Source organism: Pongo abelii, chromosome X (genome assembly GCF_028885655.2).
Source record: "Pongo abelii isolate AG06213 chromosome X, NHGRI_mPonAbe1-v2.0_pri, whole genome shotgun sequence".
Classification (NCBI taxonomy): domain Eukaryota; kingdom Metazoa; phylum Chordata; class Mammalia; order Primates; family Hominidae; genus Pongo; species Pongo abelii.
Genome location: NC_072008.2, coordinates 148072539 through 148090245, shown reverse-complemented (window position 1 = coordinate 148090245; position 17707 = coordinate 148072539). Strand labels below are relative to the sequence as shown.

The 17707-nt window shown below is 41.0% G+C and overlaps 1 pseudogene; it reads right to left on the bottom strand.

Annotated features, from left to right (window-relative positions):
- Positions 1–243: 243 nt before the first annotated feature.
- Positions 244–17707, bottom strand: part of LOC112130972 (melanoma-associated antigen C3-like) — a 644458-nt pseudogene continuing 626994 nt past the window's right edge.

Here is a 17707-nt window from a genome sequence, read left to right as displayed (position 1 = left end):
ACCTGAAGTTTCCCGAAGGGCAAAACTGCCTTAGCTCTGGGCCTTTTTACTTGAAGGCTCCATCTGGAGTTTCACCTCCCCACTCCTTTTTAAACTCGTTTTTATGATTGTAGAGAGTATCTTACCATGTTCCTGATACAGCTTCTGAACTTAGACTCTAACATTTTATGGGTAGAGATAAGTCTTGGTTTTCATAGTATCCCCACTACTAAGCATGGTCCACAAGAAACTGCTCAAAGAATGTTTAGCAAATAGTCACTGAAGCTTTTATTTATTAAGGTTTAATTTCTGCTACTTTCTCGAATAAGCCAAGCAAAGCCAGGTATATATCCTTAATTTGGGAGAACGACAGAGTAACATGATAAGGATATGCAAATATCAACCATACTTTATTCTGTTCCACCATTTAATTGCAGAGTTATTTCAAATTTTAAAGAAAATTCTTATCCGAACACCACATTATACTGTTTCAGTTCATAAAATAAGACAGATTTTCCCTTTTTAAATGAAATATCAAACTTTTTCTCTTAAATCAGACAAACAGCAATACAAGTGTGAATAATATTCATAAACTAAGATTCTGAAGTGAATTAAACCAATTGGAAGGAGAAGCATTTGTAAAATATACCTCCCACAAAAAAATGTTAAACTCTTAAGTCACTCATATGAAACAGAAACAAAAAACACTGTGGTCCCTCTGGCTCCACTCTGGACCTCCACTGCCTAGAACCTCGTCTGCCCTCTTCAAACACAGAGGGGGAATCTGCTTTAGACATCACTCAGGACAGAAGTTGGTGGACATGACACTGGGGCTTGCACTGGCCATAGCAGTAGCATCATCTGTGGTGTCAATTATGGCCTGGGCTCTGTCTTCCATATCTTTCAAAGCATCCATGTACCAGGATGGAAAGGAACTAGGGATGATACTGGATAGCTTGGATAAAAACTCTAAGACTTTTCTCTTGCTGGCCTCTGAATGGGCTCTTGGACTCCACAAAAATTCATAACGTGGAGGAGCACTGTTGGGCACCTCCCAGTACTCCAGGCACTTTCTCTGCACCCAATGTATAGTGAGCAGCTTTCTGGGATTCCCATATATAAAGTGCTCCTTCCCAGCACACACCCCTATTGCACTCAACACTTCCCAGATGACCTCCTCGGGGGCACAGCTGCTCTTTATGAAGATCATACTGAGAATAAGAATCAGGAGACAGTTCTGGGGCATACCCTGGTCATCAATCAGGCTTCCCTCGTAGATGAGGTCTAATGGTCTTCAAAGAAACAGGTTTGTTGTCGGGGCCCATATCAGTCAGGGCAATGCCAAAAATTAGCTATATGAACTCATGGGCTTTCCCGAAGACCATGGGAAAATAGTCCTTATACTTCTTGATGACAGTCATCAGCATCTCTGCCTTTGTGACAGGCTCTTTTGTTTGGTATTTGAGGAGAAGAAACTGCAGCAACTCAGCCACCTTTTCATCCAGGGCATACCTGGGCAAGGATTCACTTTCTGGCAAGGCATGCCAAGTAGCTGTATCCTCCTCTTCACTGCCGGACTCCTCATCCAATCGGGTCCACAAAAGAGGGGATGAGCAGGAGTTTAGAGGACTCTGGGGAGGACTCTGCGGAGGACCCTGGGGAGAGATCTTGGGAGGACCCTGGGGAGGAATCTCAGGAGGACTCTGGGGAAGAGGTGGCATCCCAGCAGCAGGCATATCCTTATCTTCTGGAACACCCAGAATCAGAGTAGAGGGTAAAGATGAGGACAAGGGTGAGAATGAGGACAAGGAAGAGGAGGAGGGGAATAAAAAAGTGGAAAGAGGAAGAGGAAGTGGAGGAGGCATCCTCCTCTTCCTCATCTATGGAATCCTGTGCATCTACCAAGTCCTCTATCACACTCGGGTTCTGGAAGTCTTCCTCAAAGCTGAGGAGTGGAGGGTTTGGAAAGAGAGGCATGAGGCCTGTTGTTCAGGAGCAGCAGGTAAATGTGTGAGCAGGGATGGGGATGATGGGATCCCACAGGCCTGAGGAAGAGAGTGACAGTGTGAGTGGCTTCAGCTGAGAAACTCACCTATGATGGTTCTGACAAAGGCTGGCTTACAGCTCTTCTTCTCTTAAGGTGGTCCTCTAGGGCCTCACTGGTCGCCTATCTTCCTAAGAGGTTTGCTCCCTCAGAACCTGTATAAGGATGTGAGAAAGCACCTCGGGGCACAGATGCCAGGCAGAACCACAGTCTCCGGGACTGACAGTAGGTGGGTAGGGCCGGGTGCTTTGGGGTCTCCTCTGTTTGTGGGGGTAGGGCCCTTGGTACACAGTCAGGGTGTGCACTCACCTTGACTCCTGGCACTGCCTGGGCCTCCTCTGCTGTGCTGACTTTAGGAAGTGTGCCTCAGACCCAGGTCTTCAACTCCTGGTTCCTGGAGCACCTGCAAGAGGAAGTGAGGGAGCCCCTCAGGCTAAAGACTGCAAGCAGAGTCTCGGGCCTCCCAAGGCCGACAGCTGGGGCTGGCCAGACTCCCAGAGCCCCACAGTTCTGGACTGCATGGTCCCATCAGAATTTAATTAGCATCCTCACCTTTTCTCAGACAGGGCGATGTCCCTACCACTCTTCTGGCCAAAACTCAGGGCAAACTCGACATCCCTGAGAGCAGCGGGAGGTAGTGAGGTGGCAGCCACCTCCCAGCACTCTACCACGGGGGCAGTCGGGGTGGCCTCACGTCTGTTCTGATGCACATGTGACCCCTCAGTCCTCACTCTTATCACCAGCAGGGCCTGGGAATCTTCCCTCTGCCAACTGGAGGCAACTCTCCCTACTGACTTGTCATGGAACCCCCCAGACCAAGGCTTCCCCCTCCCCTCCACCCCTCACCCAGCAATGAGAGGGCTGCGGCTCAGCCTGAGCTGACTGGGGAGCTCTACGAGGGCTGATATGGAGGAGCATGGTGGGAATCTCTGGGAGTCTGTCCTCTGAGGTGGCGTTTCCCCTTGTCCTCCTCAAAGTCTTCCTATTTATTCCCTAGAGAGCTGGCACCTCCTCCCTTCTTCTGTCATGAGGACGTGTCCCTCAGCCCTCGGTTGCCCTCTTCCTGTCTGCGACCTACAATCTCACAGCAGGTAGAGGGCAGGCAAGAGCTTCTTCTTTCTGTGGTGGGAGGTCCCTCAGTTCTCCCTTAGGGCCCTTACCTTGAGGATTGGCCAGTTCTAAGAGTCTTCTCTCTGCTGATCTCAATTGAGCCTTCTCACAAAATGCCTCAAATACTTCAGACTCCCAGTGGGGCTAGGTCTCCTCTCTATGGAGGAACCACTGCTCACCTCTCTACCTCCTTCCCACACTATTCTGACCACCTTCCGGCCCTTCTCCGCCCCTTCCTGCCTACCTCCCCGACCCTTTCCACCCCTTCCTGCCTACCTCTCGGTATCCCTCCACCTTTTCCTGCTCACTTCAAGCCCCTCGTCCATATTTCCCTGCCCACCCCCCCGCTTTCTCCCCCCACATCCTTTTTCCAGGGCTGACAGCAGGAAGGGGAAGGGTGCAGCCTGCGCCTCCCCTCCATGTTGGAAGGTCACTGTCCTTCCACAGAGTTCTCTTCTCGTTGAGTGGCCAGTCCTGGGGTTCCTCTCTCTGCTTAACTGAAACTGCCCTCCTCAGAGAAAACTTCCCCTCTGGCTGACTCCCAAAATGCAAGTCAGAAAGTTGTAAATCTGGGGACCCTGATGGGCTCCTCCAGAGCTGGCAGCAGGCACAGGGACAGGGGAGGGGCACTACCAGTCATGGGTTTTCCCTTCCTGCCTTCCTGAGAGGCTGTGCCTGGACTCCTGAAACCGCCTGGCCTTCCTGCCTCTGTGCAACTGAGTCTTTCACCTCCAAATAGGCCCCTCCCATCCCTGAGACCTGCAAGGTAGAAGAGAGGGAGAATCACATCCATCCACAGTGGGGTGGGGTCTCCCAGGCCCAAGACAGGACTCTGGTGTCCTTTTTCTGAAATGGGGTGGACAGGACTCTCTGTTTTCCTGCAGTTATTATCCTGACATGGCCTGGGAGCCCTTCCCCTGCTGTCCAGAGACTATGTTGTTCAGATCAAGGTTCCCATTTCCATGAGACGCCCCCCAAGACGAAGTGAAAAGCGCTAGCACCTCTGACTGAGGGCCCTGCCCAAGGCCTCTCAGGGGTGAAAACAGGGCCTGGATTTGTGTGTCCTTCTGTTTCTTGGGAGGGATGTCTCACCAGTCCTTCCTCTGTGTCATCCTGGGGATGCTTGGAAGGGCCTGAGTCCCTTCCCCTTTCATGATCTCAAGTGAGACTCACCTAGGCAGAGCTTTCTCCTCTTTCTACCCTCTAAGATGTCAGGGGGACACCACAGTGGGCCACCATGCCCCAGGGCCTCTCAGGGCTGACAGCAGCAGTGGAGCTGGATTCTGTGGATCCTCCTCTTTGTGGGCAGGGAGTCTGCAGTTATCTCTCAGAGGCCTCATGTGACTACTGGCTGGTCTCCCTGTTCTTCTCATGATGACAGTATAACATATGGCAAAAAATAATGTAACTTTACCCTGAATAAAGCTAAAAAGCACGATGATGCCATGGTAATCAAGTTAACATCATCAGTGACAAATTATGTTGGTACTATGTGCTGTCGGTATGATATGATAAGAATGGCACTTCACCTCTCTGTTCATCCTTCCAGGAAACATAACTTACATCAAATCACGACAAAAAAAATCACATAAATCCCAATCAAGGTCAATTTTACAAAATACCTAACCATACGAAACTGTCAAAACTGTCAATGTTTTCAAAATCGAGAAATGTCTCAATCAACCGGTACAGCCAAAGGGCATCTAAGGAACATGATAACTAAATGTAATGGAGTATCCTTAGGGGATCCTTGGATAGAAAATAGAATTTTGTGAAAAGTAAGAAAATGTGACTGAAGTATGTTCAATAATAAATAAAGAATGTTTGTTAAAAACAATGTATAAATACTGGCTCATTAGTTTTAGGAAACCTTACCAAGATAAGGTGTTAATAACAGGAGGAATTGAGTGTGGAACATGTGAGAACTTTCTTACTATTGTTATAATTTTCTTGTAAATCTAAAATTATTTAAACATAAAGTTTATCAAATATGAAAAATGTTACCAAACTAGATAAAAGGATATGCATGAAAAACCTATAAGAGATATATCTTTTAAGGAAATGTTGAAAGCCTCTAGTCTGAACTTGAGACCTAACCTAGAGTTTCTGCTACAAGTATTTCTATTACTTTTTATACTAGCGGTAGTAGCAAGCGTAGTAATCTAAAGAGGAGTAAATGAAGGAATGAGGATTGGCCAGTTGGAAACAAAGCGTTTGTGATTAATGGATGATTAGACTGTGCATGAAAAGAATCCAAAACAACTAAAGATAATTTATTCAATATATAATAGTATATCAGTTTGCTAGTATAAGGTCAATATTCAAAAGAATATCAACTTCGTTTTTTGTCAGGGAAAGAGTATGAAAATGAAAGTAAAGAATATATAATTTTAACCTATAGTACCAAAATATCAAATATCTTAGGAAAATAATTTAACCATAAACATTTTAACCAAATAAGACTGGGAGGCAGCTGATGGCTGGTTAAAATATTTTTTTGTTAAAAAAGCTTACCCAAAAAATTTTTACAGACAAAAATACTAAAATGCTGTTCAGGCATATTAACAAAGACCTACCTGAACATAAAATAAAATAAATTCATGGGCATGAAGACTGAATATTTTAAATATGTTGATTCTTCCCAAAAAGGAATCTACAGATTGATTGCAATCCTAAATCAAAACTGCCAAAGGGCTTTGGAAATGAAGGCATGTGTGAATCACCTGATTCTAAAATATAAAGACATGCAAATGGACAAGCATAGTCAATATACACTTGAAAAAGAGTCATTAGTCTACCAGATAGTAAGAATTACAAAGCTACTATAATGAAGAGTTTGAGATTTGGGTGCAGAGATTGACAGATAGACCAAAGGAACTGAATGGAGAGTTCTGAAAAACAAAACCAACAAAACATGTATAAACATGTGCTTAACTGATTTTTAAAACTTGCAGCTTTAGAGCAGGAGACAGTCTTCTTGAAATAAGTGTCAGTGGAACAACAGAATATCCATACAAAAACCCTAATGTAAGTGGAACCCTTTTTCATATTAAACAGAAAAAAACAATTACAGGGAAATTCAAAACCTACCTTAAAATATGTGTATTATAAAAAAACCTCAAAAATACACAGACATACTTAGAATAATCAGTCTTTGTATAAATTATCTTTAAGCAAGTTCGCAGTATGAGTAAATTAGAGCATCAGTAAGGCTGGATTTGAAAGCACTGAAAAAGGCTGGGGTCTTTGGTCACTTCAGTACCAGGGGGAAGTAAGATAAGAGTCAAAGAGGAGCACAGGAAATAGCAGCTACTTCTGCCCCCTTGTCTCAGCCATAAAAGGCCTGACTGCTTTCATGAACCTTTGCTTCCTGAGAGCAGGACTTGAAATCTCAATAGTGGCTGGGGGAAGGCTACCTGGGACAACTTTTCATTAATTCCCCCTCCTACTTGGCCAGTCCTCCTGCTGACTTCTGGAACTCTGGGGGTCCAAGAAATATAATGTGAGCAGTTCTACTCCAGAAAGTCATGAACGGGGGATGTTGTGTTGATGACAGAAACCTGACCAGGTCCACAAATACTTTACTGACTTAGAGGCAGTGCCAGTTTGCCCAAATGTGATGGGAATAGAGGTTTATTTTCCTCTCCACATAGATAGGAGATTCACATACTTCCTTTCAGCTGTTCTTACTCCTGACAGGACCCTCAGCAGGATTCAGGAACCCTGAGATTCCAAAAAAGGTTGACTTGTGGCTTTGCCAGAGACTTCCCTGAGGGTTGGGGCCCTCTTGATTGACTATGGCCAGGATCAACTCAGCCGTTCATGAGCTGACTTCCTTCTTCAGCTTTGGCTCAGTGTCCCAGGGGCAGTGGGATTCTGATCATAGCCAGGATTGGTGGACCAAACCTCAGCGCTCAAGGTGGAAACCCACAGACAAGGAAGCTCTTCTCCTAGACTGGGAGGCAGCTGGTGGGTAAATTCCAGCTCTGGTCCCATGTCCTTGGGAATTATCCTCATGGAGTTGTTCTTCTGAGGTCCCAGGAAGGGAGCATTTCTTATGGATGATAAAAAGAAAATGGCAACCTATTCTTTTACCTCCTGGTATTGGAAATAAGCCTCCTGTCCAGAAGAGAGAGGGACTAACGTTCTTGGGATTGAATCAATGGGGAGTGTCAGGGACCTTTTAAAGGAGTGAACACAACCATTTTCCAAACATTCCCCAAATGACTCACCCTCAGTTCCTTATTGTCACTTAGATTCAGCCTTCAAAGAACATGCTGCCTCTGTCACCAAAGATTTACCATAGTTGCCATGAATATAGATGTTTTGTGCACAGATTTGGGGGAGGGGAGGGCATTCCCTGATTTCAAGGAAGAAGGAGCATCTGTGTGTGGTTCAGAAAGGTTATAAAATACACATCAGGGCTGACAACTTATTAAAAAATAATAGCTCAATGTGACTTTTTTGCTATAGGTAGCACATGTTTTGATATACTTGATGCCTCCCTTTCTCTCAATTTTTATCAAATCCAACAGCAGCATTTGTTACCCCAACCTCTAAAACCCACGCGAAGTCCCTCCACTAAGACAAACCCTTTTTTGCTGGTGCCTCTCCTTTCACATTTAATCCTGTAAAATCCATTCTTTTCTAAGCATCCTTTTGAAAACCCAACGCATGGCTGATTTTTAAAACTTTGTATAGATCAGCGTTCACTATAATGAACATTTTTATTTATTGTAGCAAATACAGAGTCTTACATCTACCACTAAAATGTCATAGAGATCCCTTCTTTTAGCCTAAAATTTCTCTTGCTTCACCTTGATAGTCAACTACCACCCGCTACCCAAATCACAGCAACAATAGTGTGTTTAGTGTGTTTTCTTTACCTACATTTTTTTTTACCATTTCCAGATTTAAAATGCATAGAATCATACAATCCTGTTTCTAGAGTGACTGTATTTTTTTTTTCAAATTAAAATCAGCAATGACTGAGAGTACCTGTTCTTCAGCCTCCTGTTGAGTGTTTGAAATTTTCAGTCGTTTTGATTTTAGCCACTCTAAAAGATGTGTAGTGGTATCCTGTTTTACTTTGTAATTCCCTAGTGACATAAGATGCTAATCATCTTTTTACATTATTATTTGCAATGTGTATATATTCTTTGGTGTAGTGTGTATCTATTCAGATCTTTTGTCCATTTTTATTGGATTGCTTTCTTGTTATTGAGTTGAGGGTTCTGAATATATTTTTGATACATATCTTTAGTCAGATTTTTTTTGCAAAACCTTTATCCTCGTTTCTCGTTTTTCCTTTTTGTTCTCTTAACAGAATTTTTTCATTTTTATGAAGCCAAACTTATCAATTTTTTCTTTCACAGATGTTCCTTTTTGGGTTGTATCTAAAAAGTTTTCTCAAACCATAGTTACTTAGGCTTTCCCTTGTGGTATCTTCTATGTGTTTCATAGGTTTTTTTAAATTTTATTTTCACATTTAGGTCTGTGATTGAATTTATGTGAGCTTTTGTGAAGAGTTTAAGGTCTGTGTCTAGCTTCATTTTCTCCATGTGGATGTCCATTTGTTCTGGTATAATTAGCTGAAAAGATTATTCTTAATTTAAATGCCTCTGATTCCTTGTCAAAAGTTGGTTGACTATATTGACTATATTTCTATAGGTCTATTTCTGGGATGTCTATTGCATTTCTTTGACTTTTTTGTCTATTATTTCTTTAATATCACACTGTCTTGATTATTGTAACTTTATAGTAAGACCTGAAGTTGGGATGTGTTAGTCTTCCCACTGTCTTCTTCTTTAATATTATGTCGGCTAATCTTAGTCTTTTGCCTTTCCACATAAAACATATTTTAGTCCTTAAAATAAGTTTGTTGGTATCCACAAAACAACTTGCTAGGGTTTTGATTGGGATTTTAGGCAATATCTATAGATCAAGTTAGAATTGACATCTTGACAATAATGAGTCTCTCTATCCTTGAAAATTGAATATCCCTTCATTCCATTCATTAGAGTCTTATAGTTTTCTTTATACAGACCTTGTGTCTACTGTGTTAGGTTTCTAAAACAATTTTCTAAAAGATAATGAAGTTGGAGGAATCACATAACCCAATTATGTTATTTGCTATTGACAGAGCAGGAGCACTGTCATCTGGGACAAACATCACCACTTTAAGTTCCAGATCCCTTTCTAGCCTCATGCATTTCAAGGAAATCACTTCTCTTTTAACAACAAGCAGCCAGAAAGAGCAGACAGTAAAACACAGATAAAACAGCTTGGGTATGGGTGTTGGGGTGGTGGTGGAGGTGGGAGTATCTTAGGTAACTGCCAAACTTCACCTTCATACAATGGGCCCCAGTAAAACAGTGGGCCTTAATAAGCACATTCCTTTCCCTTCAGGTGCACTAAGATTGGGAAGCTAAAAGCAGACTCAGGGAGTATACCTGCAGCTGCAGGAAGAGGTATGGGAACAGATACAAAACTGTCCCTCCCAGATAAGCACAAAAAAGAAACACAAAAGCAGTCCAAGCCTCTGATAACCTCTCCCACCCTAAATCCTTAAAAGCTCTTAGTCTGTAAGAAAGAGTGCCTCTCACCTAACTCGGCCAGAAGCTCCTCTCAGGTTTGTTTTCCCTAAAATAAATGTGCCTTGACTGTCAAGCCACCTTTTGTGTTTCTTTCCTTTTTCTTTAATTCTTACATTTGGTGCCAAAACCCGGGATGGGTGTTGGGGGCAAAGCCTCTCTTGCAACCCAAGAAGCAGTGGGCAATGGCAGTTCATCCTGAGTTAACTCCTGGATCCTGAGGGTCTCTAGCCACCCACCCCATCTTTTCTTTCACTTCACTTTTCAAGTGATTTGCGTGAGAAGGACAATTAACCTGAAGGGGACTGTGAGGCTCAGGCTGGGGCTACTCCCCAGTGGACTCTCAAAACCCTCAGGTCTCAAGATTCCATCACCAACGACCTGCAGTGGATATTTCACTCCCTAACCCTTGCTCCCTCTTCCTTCTTCCTCTGTCTTTCTCTCTCTCTCTCTCTCTCTCTCTCTCTCTCTCTCTCTCTCTCTCTTTCTCATGTGGCTCCAGTCTAGGAGGCCGTTTACCAATTCCAACTGGAACATCCAACATCGGACACTAATTCAGCCAGCTGGTAAAATTTGCCTTCTCCTGGCTTTCTCCTGGTACCTGAGAAAGTCTGGGCTGCCATCCTGGTCCTCAGAGGACCAGTGGGACTAAGCTAGAAGAAATCTTAGGGATGTGCAGTTTCTTCTCAGATTAACTGTCCTCTTTCAGAAAGAGGATTCTGGGTCTCTGTCTTCTGTCTGGGGATGCCTAGAACAAAACAGATACCCTCAGCCTCCTCTCACCAGCCCACATGGGTCACAAACTATCCCACATTCCTACGTCCTTCCCTCTGGGCTGTCTTCTTTGCAACCTCACCAAACTTGGTTTACAGGGACCCTAAAGCCAAAGCATTTAATTTTCTACTGTAAAATGGCTTGGCCCCAATACAGATTAGATAATGACAGCCAATGGCCCAAAAATGAAACCTTTAACTTTCATACTATCAGGGACCTTACCAACTTTATAACGAGGAATGGCAAATGGCAAGAGGTTCTCTATTTTCAGGCTTTTTTTTTTTTTTTTTTTTTTACCTTAAATCCCTACCCTCCTTATGTCTAGCTTTCACCCCTCATAAAATCCTTCTTCTTGATAAAAATCCTCCCCAGTTCTCTCCTTCCTCTAAAACCCCTTTCTTCAAAATTCCTTTCAACCCTGCAGATGAACCCCTTCTGTATTCTCAACCCCCTGCACCTGCTCATTGCCCATGCAAACCCTCTGCCCCAGCAGCCCCTCCTGTCCCCAAGCCTTTAGCCCCTAACATTGCCCCTCCTGTCCCCAAGCCTTTAGCCCCTAACCTTGCCCCTCCTACTTCTCCACCTGTTACCCGTTCAAAAACTACTCCAGCTAGTCAGACAACCTCTGCCATTCTCCCTCTCTGGGAAGTGGCTAGATTTAAAGGCATTGCTCATGTTCATGTCCCTTTCTCCATGTCTAATCTGTCACAAATCAAACAGCATCTGGATTCTTTCTCTGAAAATCCCTCTCCTTTTCACAGGGAATTCCTGCACATAACCTAATCCTTTAATTTAACTTGGCATAACATTTATATAATTCTAACCTCCGCCTGTTAAAAAAGAGTGCTCAGCTTGATTAAAATGGATATCCAAGCTATAATTATATTCGAAAGACTTTTATGTTTTTCTCTTCATAAATCTTGTTTTCCTGGAAAAGGTCTTCCCTCAGTCATCTGAATTACTTTTCTCCACTCTGTCTTGCCACACTCTTGGTGCATGCATAAGAAACCCTAAAATGACTTCTGGTGGCCTGGGACTCCTTGGGAAAACAGAAAAGGCATCACAAATCCCATTTTGGAAAAAATCTCTGTTTTCCTTCTGGAATCCCTGGAATTAGACGTAAATACGTACCTCTCAAAATCTGTCTGTGTCTTCAATCTATGCTTGTTTATTAGGCCCTGGAAACTGTATTCCTAGCTCTGTTCTTAAAGGGCCTCACCTGAAGGCGAATAATCCAATTGGGAAATTACCAAATAAAAAATCTTATAACTACTAGATCTTCTTCTGTTGTCCGTATGGTCATATATGTGTTATGTGTGCAATGTCTATTTAAAACAAGCTTTAATTAATTGGCCTAAGAAAAATAAGTGCTTAAATCAAATATCTTTAAGGCAAAAATAAAAGTTGTGGTACCTTTCAGTTCACCTAACTTTAATATTTAAAAATAAAAACAGTCTTAGGAATTATTGGTAAAATACTAATGTCTTCAAGGTGTAAAAATGTGGTCTACATTATGCAGGTCAGATATTAGGTTTGCTAAATGTTTTAAGGTTGTAACCTGCTTCTTTAGCCTTTAAAAACTGTCAACTTGCCTGTGTCACAATTGGTAAGGCCAGACAGGTATAGAAGTAAACATGCCCCTAACTATGCTGGAAAAAGTCCAACTTCATCTGCATCTAGCACATAATTTAAAAAACTTAACAGGTTATACATGAAAGTTAAAAATTGCTAAAAGTTACCATTATAACATGTAATTAAAGCTACTAAACATGGATTTGGGTGCAAGGTGTATAAAAACAGTAAAAAGTGTTTTTAGTTAAAAATTATAAGAAGGCATAAAATATACATTTTTCCTAAGAATAAAAAAATTCTTAAAATTAAATAAAAGTGAATGGTTTCAGCAAATTATAAAAACATTGTAAAAATTAATCTTGCAAAAACAAAACTGTGTAAACATATTAACTAAACTCAAAAGGGTATTATATGAGTTTTTTTTTCTGTAAATTAAACACTAAAATTAAAGCACCACAAAGTTTTCTTAAAATGCCAATCTACTCTTTAGCAAAACTTGTCAAGGGTTTTAACAGGTATATAAAAACCTCATTTCATGGTCAAACTGGATTGTCTATAAGGTGTCATTAAAATTTGGGTTAACGTTACTAGCAAACTAACGCAAGGGTAAAATTTAACTTTCTCTCTTAAACAGGATTTTCATGTAATAAAAAGGCTAATAAATGGGTTTTGCTTTTCCAAATTTTTAACTCATCATTTTGGCAAAACAAAACAAACTAACAAAAAACAACTTAGGGTAATCTAAAATTCTATTTTATAATATCAAGTGTTTTAAATTTTAAACATATTTCATACGCTTCCCAAAATCAAACTTTAGTGTCAAGGTCGTCTTTCCTAACCCCTGGCTTTTGGGTACTGCACAGGGCCACTGAAGCATCTGGAAAAGAGGTAAACAGAATTATTTAACATGCTTAGGTACATACAATTGCAAAAATGATGTCTAATAGGTTATATTTTAGGGAATAATATTATAATATTAATATATGTTCCAAAACTGTATGGTATGTCTAAAGTTCTCGTGTCCAAATATGTGCTGTTAATCACAATTAAAGTTGTTATGTTAGGTTATTGTAAACCACAGAAATAACCAAATTTGTCAATTGTGTTTCTAATTGTACCCAAACTAGACATTTTGTTATTTACAGACGATCGTTATTTTCTTTCGATTCTCTTCAAAACATGATTTATAATCAAGCTGTGCCACCTTAACAAGTGCTCTCAAATGGAGGTTTCTCACAACAACAACAACAAATGTACAGAACTCATGAAAAGCTAAAATGTTTATAAATATCAAGCAAAACAAAAGTTAATAAAATGGACTAAACTAATAAAAAACAGAAACAAGTTTTACCTTTTGCTTAAAACACTGCTAATCCTTATTTTATTTTTCAAAGTCAAGAAAACTTGTCTTAAGCTAGCTACGGCCTTTAACAACTAAGCAAAGTATACTCCTGTAAAGTGAATTTAAAGTGTGTCTTTTTCTTTCTGCCTAGTTCCTCTAAAATTTAAAAACTAGTTATAAGTATTCCTACATTACAACAATATAGTTGTTTGCATAAGCACAATAAGAACCTGTTTTCTTTTGTAACAGAACACAGTTAAAAAAAAAAAAACCTGGTTATTTTACCAAGGTATGCTCTCCTTTAAAAAATCAAAGAACTGGCCAGGCGCAGTGGCTCATGCCTGTAATCCCAGCACTTTGGCAGGCTGAGGTGGGTGGATCACGAGGTCAGGATATCGAGACCATCCTGGCTAACACGGTGAAACCCGATCTCTACTAAAAATACAAAAAAAAATTAGCCGGGCACGGTGGCGGGCACCTGTAGTCCCAGCTACTCGGGAGGCTGAGGCAGGAGAATGGCGTGAACCCAGGAGGCGGAGCTTGCAGTGAGCCGAGATAGCACCACTGCACTCCCGCCTGGGCGAAAGAGCGAGACTCCGTCTCAAAAAAAAAATAAAAATAAATAAATAAATCAATAAAATAAAAATTTTAAAAAAAATCCAAGAACTTATATAGCCAATAAAACCGTTGAAAAATTGACCTCATATTTTGTGTACACAGTCCCTGTACAGAGTTTCTAATCTACGGTAAGTAAAGAATGTCACTTTCTAACAGGCCAGGAATCCCAAGTGATCTTAGAACCTCAAGAAAAAAAATTTGCCCAACTCATAGGTATTTAATGGTACAAATCCATGGCTAGGCTTGGCTTTTAAAAGTCTTATCTCAAATTCCTTCCATGAAACAAAGTTCCATCAAAGCCAATTTAAAAGGCCTAGTAGCAAATTCTTGCTGCACTGTATATAAATAATTAAGCCAAGTATAATAAAGCAAACCAATCCTACCATAATTTGTCTTTTAATAAAAATGGGAAACTGAAAAAGGAAAATTATGTTTCAAAAACTGTAGCTCACCTGTTGTTAAATTCTAGTCTGGCCTAATGTTTTTCAATTTTTATTATTTGCTACAGTTTAAATTATATCTGTTGCAGAAATTAACTCCTGGATACATCACACTCAAATCAAAGCCTAAAAAGCTAACAAAGCAACCCCTAACAGCCCAGAAAAAGTCCTAAATATTAATGTAAATAAATAAAAAATCTTAACCTGAAAATCATAAAAAATAAGTAATGGAGTAAAAATTACCCATTTTACTCAGTCTCACCCCTACCTCACCAAATACTTTTTTTCATTTCTACCTCTCCTTTTTTTTGAAGACGGAGTCTCGCTCTGTCACCCAGGCTGGAGTGCACTGGCGCAATCTTGGCTCACTGCAAGCTCCGCCTCCCGGGTTCACACCATTCTGCTGCCTCAGCCTCCCGAGTAGCTGGGACTACAGGCGCCCACCACCACTCCTGGCTAATTTTTTTGTATTTTTAGTAGAGATGGGGTTTCACCATGTTAGCCAGGATGGTCTGGATCTCCTGACCTCGTGATCCGCCCTCCTTGGCCTCCCAAAGTGCTGGAATTACAGGCGTGAGCCACCACGCCCGGCCTCTACCTCTCCTTTTAAGCCAAATATAAAAACATTTTTAATAAAAATTATTTACTATGCCACCCTTGCAGGAATTGCTTTACTCACTCTACTATTTGCAGTAGGACTATATACTATAACACCCTCAAGGTAAAATGTAGACAGAAAATCTCAGTTACTGTAACATTTTGCTCAATTATTATCCTCATAGCAGCAGTAACAGTTACTAACAAAAAATAATGCATAGGCCTTTCCAGTTTTATTTTAGAAAAATACACCTGAGAGGGGTTTTTGGGCGAGTTAGGTTAGAGGCACACTTTTTTTTGTTTGTTTTGTTTTGCTTTTACAGACTAAGAGTTTTTAAGGATTTAGGGCGGGAGAGTTTATCAGAGACTTGGACTGCCTCTGTGTTTCTTTGTTGTGCTTATCTGGGAGGGAGAATTTTGGGTCTGTTCCCATACATCTTCCTGCAGCTGCAGGCGTACTCCCTGAGTCTGCTTTTAACTTCTCTTAGTGCACCTGAAGGGAAAGGAATGTGCTTATTAAGGCCCACTGTTTTACTGGGGCCCATTGTATGAAGGTGAAGTTAATAAACCTGTCTTTAGCTGTCAAGCCACCTTTCCTGTTTCTTTCCTCTTTCTTTGATTCTTACAACTATAAGGCTACAGTAATAACAAAGAAAGGATGGCATTGGTTAAAGGATAGATTTTTTTTTAATGGAACAGAAGAGATAATTCAGAGGAAGGCCCCAGTGAGGTCCATTCAGTGTTTACAAATGTCTCAAGACAACTGAATTGAGAAATGTTAGTGGTGGTTTTTTTTCTGAAAACCTTTCTTTTGTTTATATTTTATTTCATTACTTTCTCTCTTCTTCATCTAACCTCCCTTGGCTATTGTCCTTCACTCAAAGGCACCCATTCTTGCTTGTTTTATGAATGTCTATTTAACTATTCATATATTAATTTACCCATATGTGAAAGTATGTAATATTATTGTGTGTGTGTGTTAAATGTACAGAAGTAGTATTTGGTCAGAAATCTTGCTTCGTTTCTTATTTTGAAGGTAAGGATTATTTGAGCTTCATTTTCATTACAGCATGTAGATTTGGTTTATTTATCAGATACCTGGATAAATTCCTTTTTTATGTGTATACTGCATTTTACTTATGAAATCCCCTAGTGGTTACTTTTTACTCTTTGAAATTATGCTCAATTAATATTCATTTACATGTTTCATTGTGCATTTATATGAGTTTCTGTGGGCCTATATCCAGGAAGGAAATTACAAAGTTGTAGAGTACAAGCGCTGTAGGCTTGATTGCTTTCCAAAAAGGTTGCCCTAGCTTGCATTTCTATTAGCAGTACAAGAGTGTTTTTGTTTTTGCACATTGTCATCAGCACTTGATATTGTTTGTTTTTCTACTTTTTGCCAATTAAATGTGTGTAAAGTGGTATTTTAATCAATGCTATGAGTTCAACTGGACATCCACATGCAAAAATATAAAATAAAATTTACCTGAATAGCACACTTAATATAAAAATTTTGTTAACATGGATTATAGCTCCATGGATTATAATTAAATTAGAAGCTATAAAACTTATGAGAAAACATAGGAGGAAATCTTTTGAACTGGACTTAGGCAAAGAGATGTAATACCTGAAACTAAATCATGATTCATTTAAGAAAATGATATATTAGACTTCCTCAATTTTAAAAATCTTTTCTTCCCAGGGCTAAGAGTGGAAACGGACTGGATTCTGTGAGGTCCCTGTGTACTTCTCAATTTCTCAAGGTAATCATATTTACTCTTGATCAGGGTCTTCACCCCCGCCCTTCTGCTGACTTGAGGCTGGCTTCCTCAGGCCAAGGATATCATCTCCATGAAATGCTCTAAGAGGATGTCAGGGGATGGGGAGGGTTGTTGCTACCTGATACCCATGCATGGGACCTCTCAGGATTCACACGAAGAGGAAGGTTCTTTGAGGCTCAGTCCATCTATAGAGGAAGGCTACCTTTGTCCTTTCTCTGCATTCTCACCTTAATGCATGCTGGAGCTGGAACTTCTCTCTCTGCTGACTTGAGTCTAAGGAGAGGAAGCCTTACCTCCCTCAGGCCCCAAAAATGAAGTCTATGGACATCACAACTGGGGAAACCTGCCTTGGGCCACCCAGGGCTAATAGTACAGGGAGGGCAGGGCTAAAGCTTCCTATATCTGTGGCAGGAGATCCCCTCAGTCTTTCCTTAGAGTCCTTACCTTGAAGTATGTGGGGTAGAGGACAAGACTATCCATTTGCTGATCTGAAGTTCCACCCCTCAGAAAAAGCCTCACCTCCCTCAGATGCCCAAGATGAAAGTCAGAAAAGTCCTTATCTGGGCTTTTTCTGGGGCTACTCAGGTCAAATATCAGGGGCAGGGCTAGGCTGGGGCAGCCTCTACCTGTGATGGAAGATCTACTCTATTCTTCTTTAGTGTATTTCCCTTGATGAGTGAAAGCAATCAGAGAAAAAAAATGTCAAATTAAAAAGTATGGAGGAGAGGTACTCTGGTTTTTAGAGTTTCCAGTTTTTCTGCTCTAATGCTAGATGACGAGTTGGTGGGTGCAGCGCACCAGCATGGCACATGTATACATATGTAACTTACCTGCACATTGCGCACATGTACCAT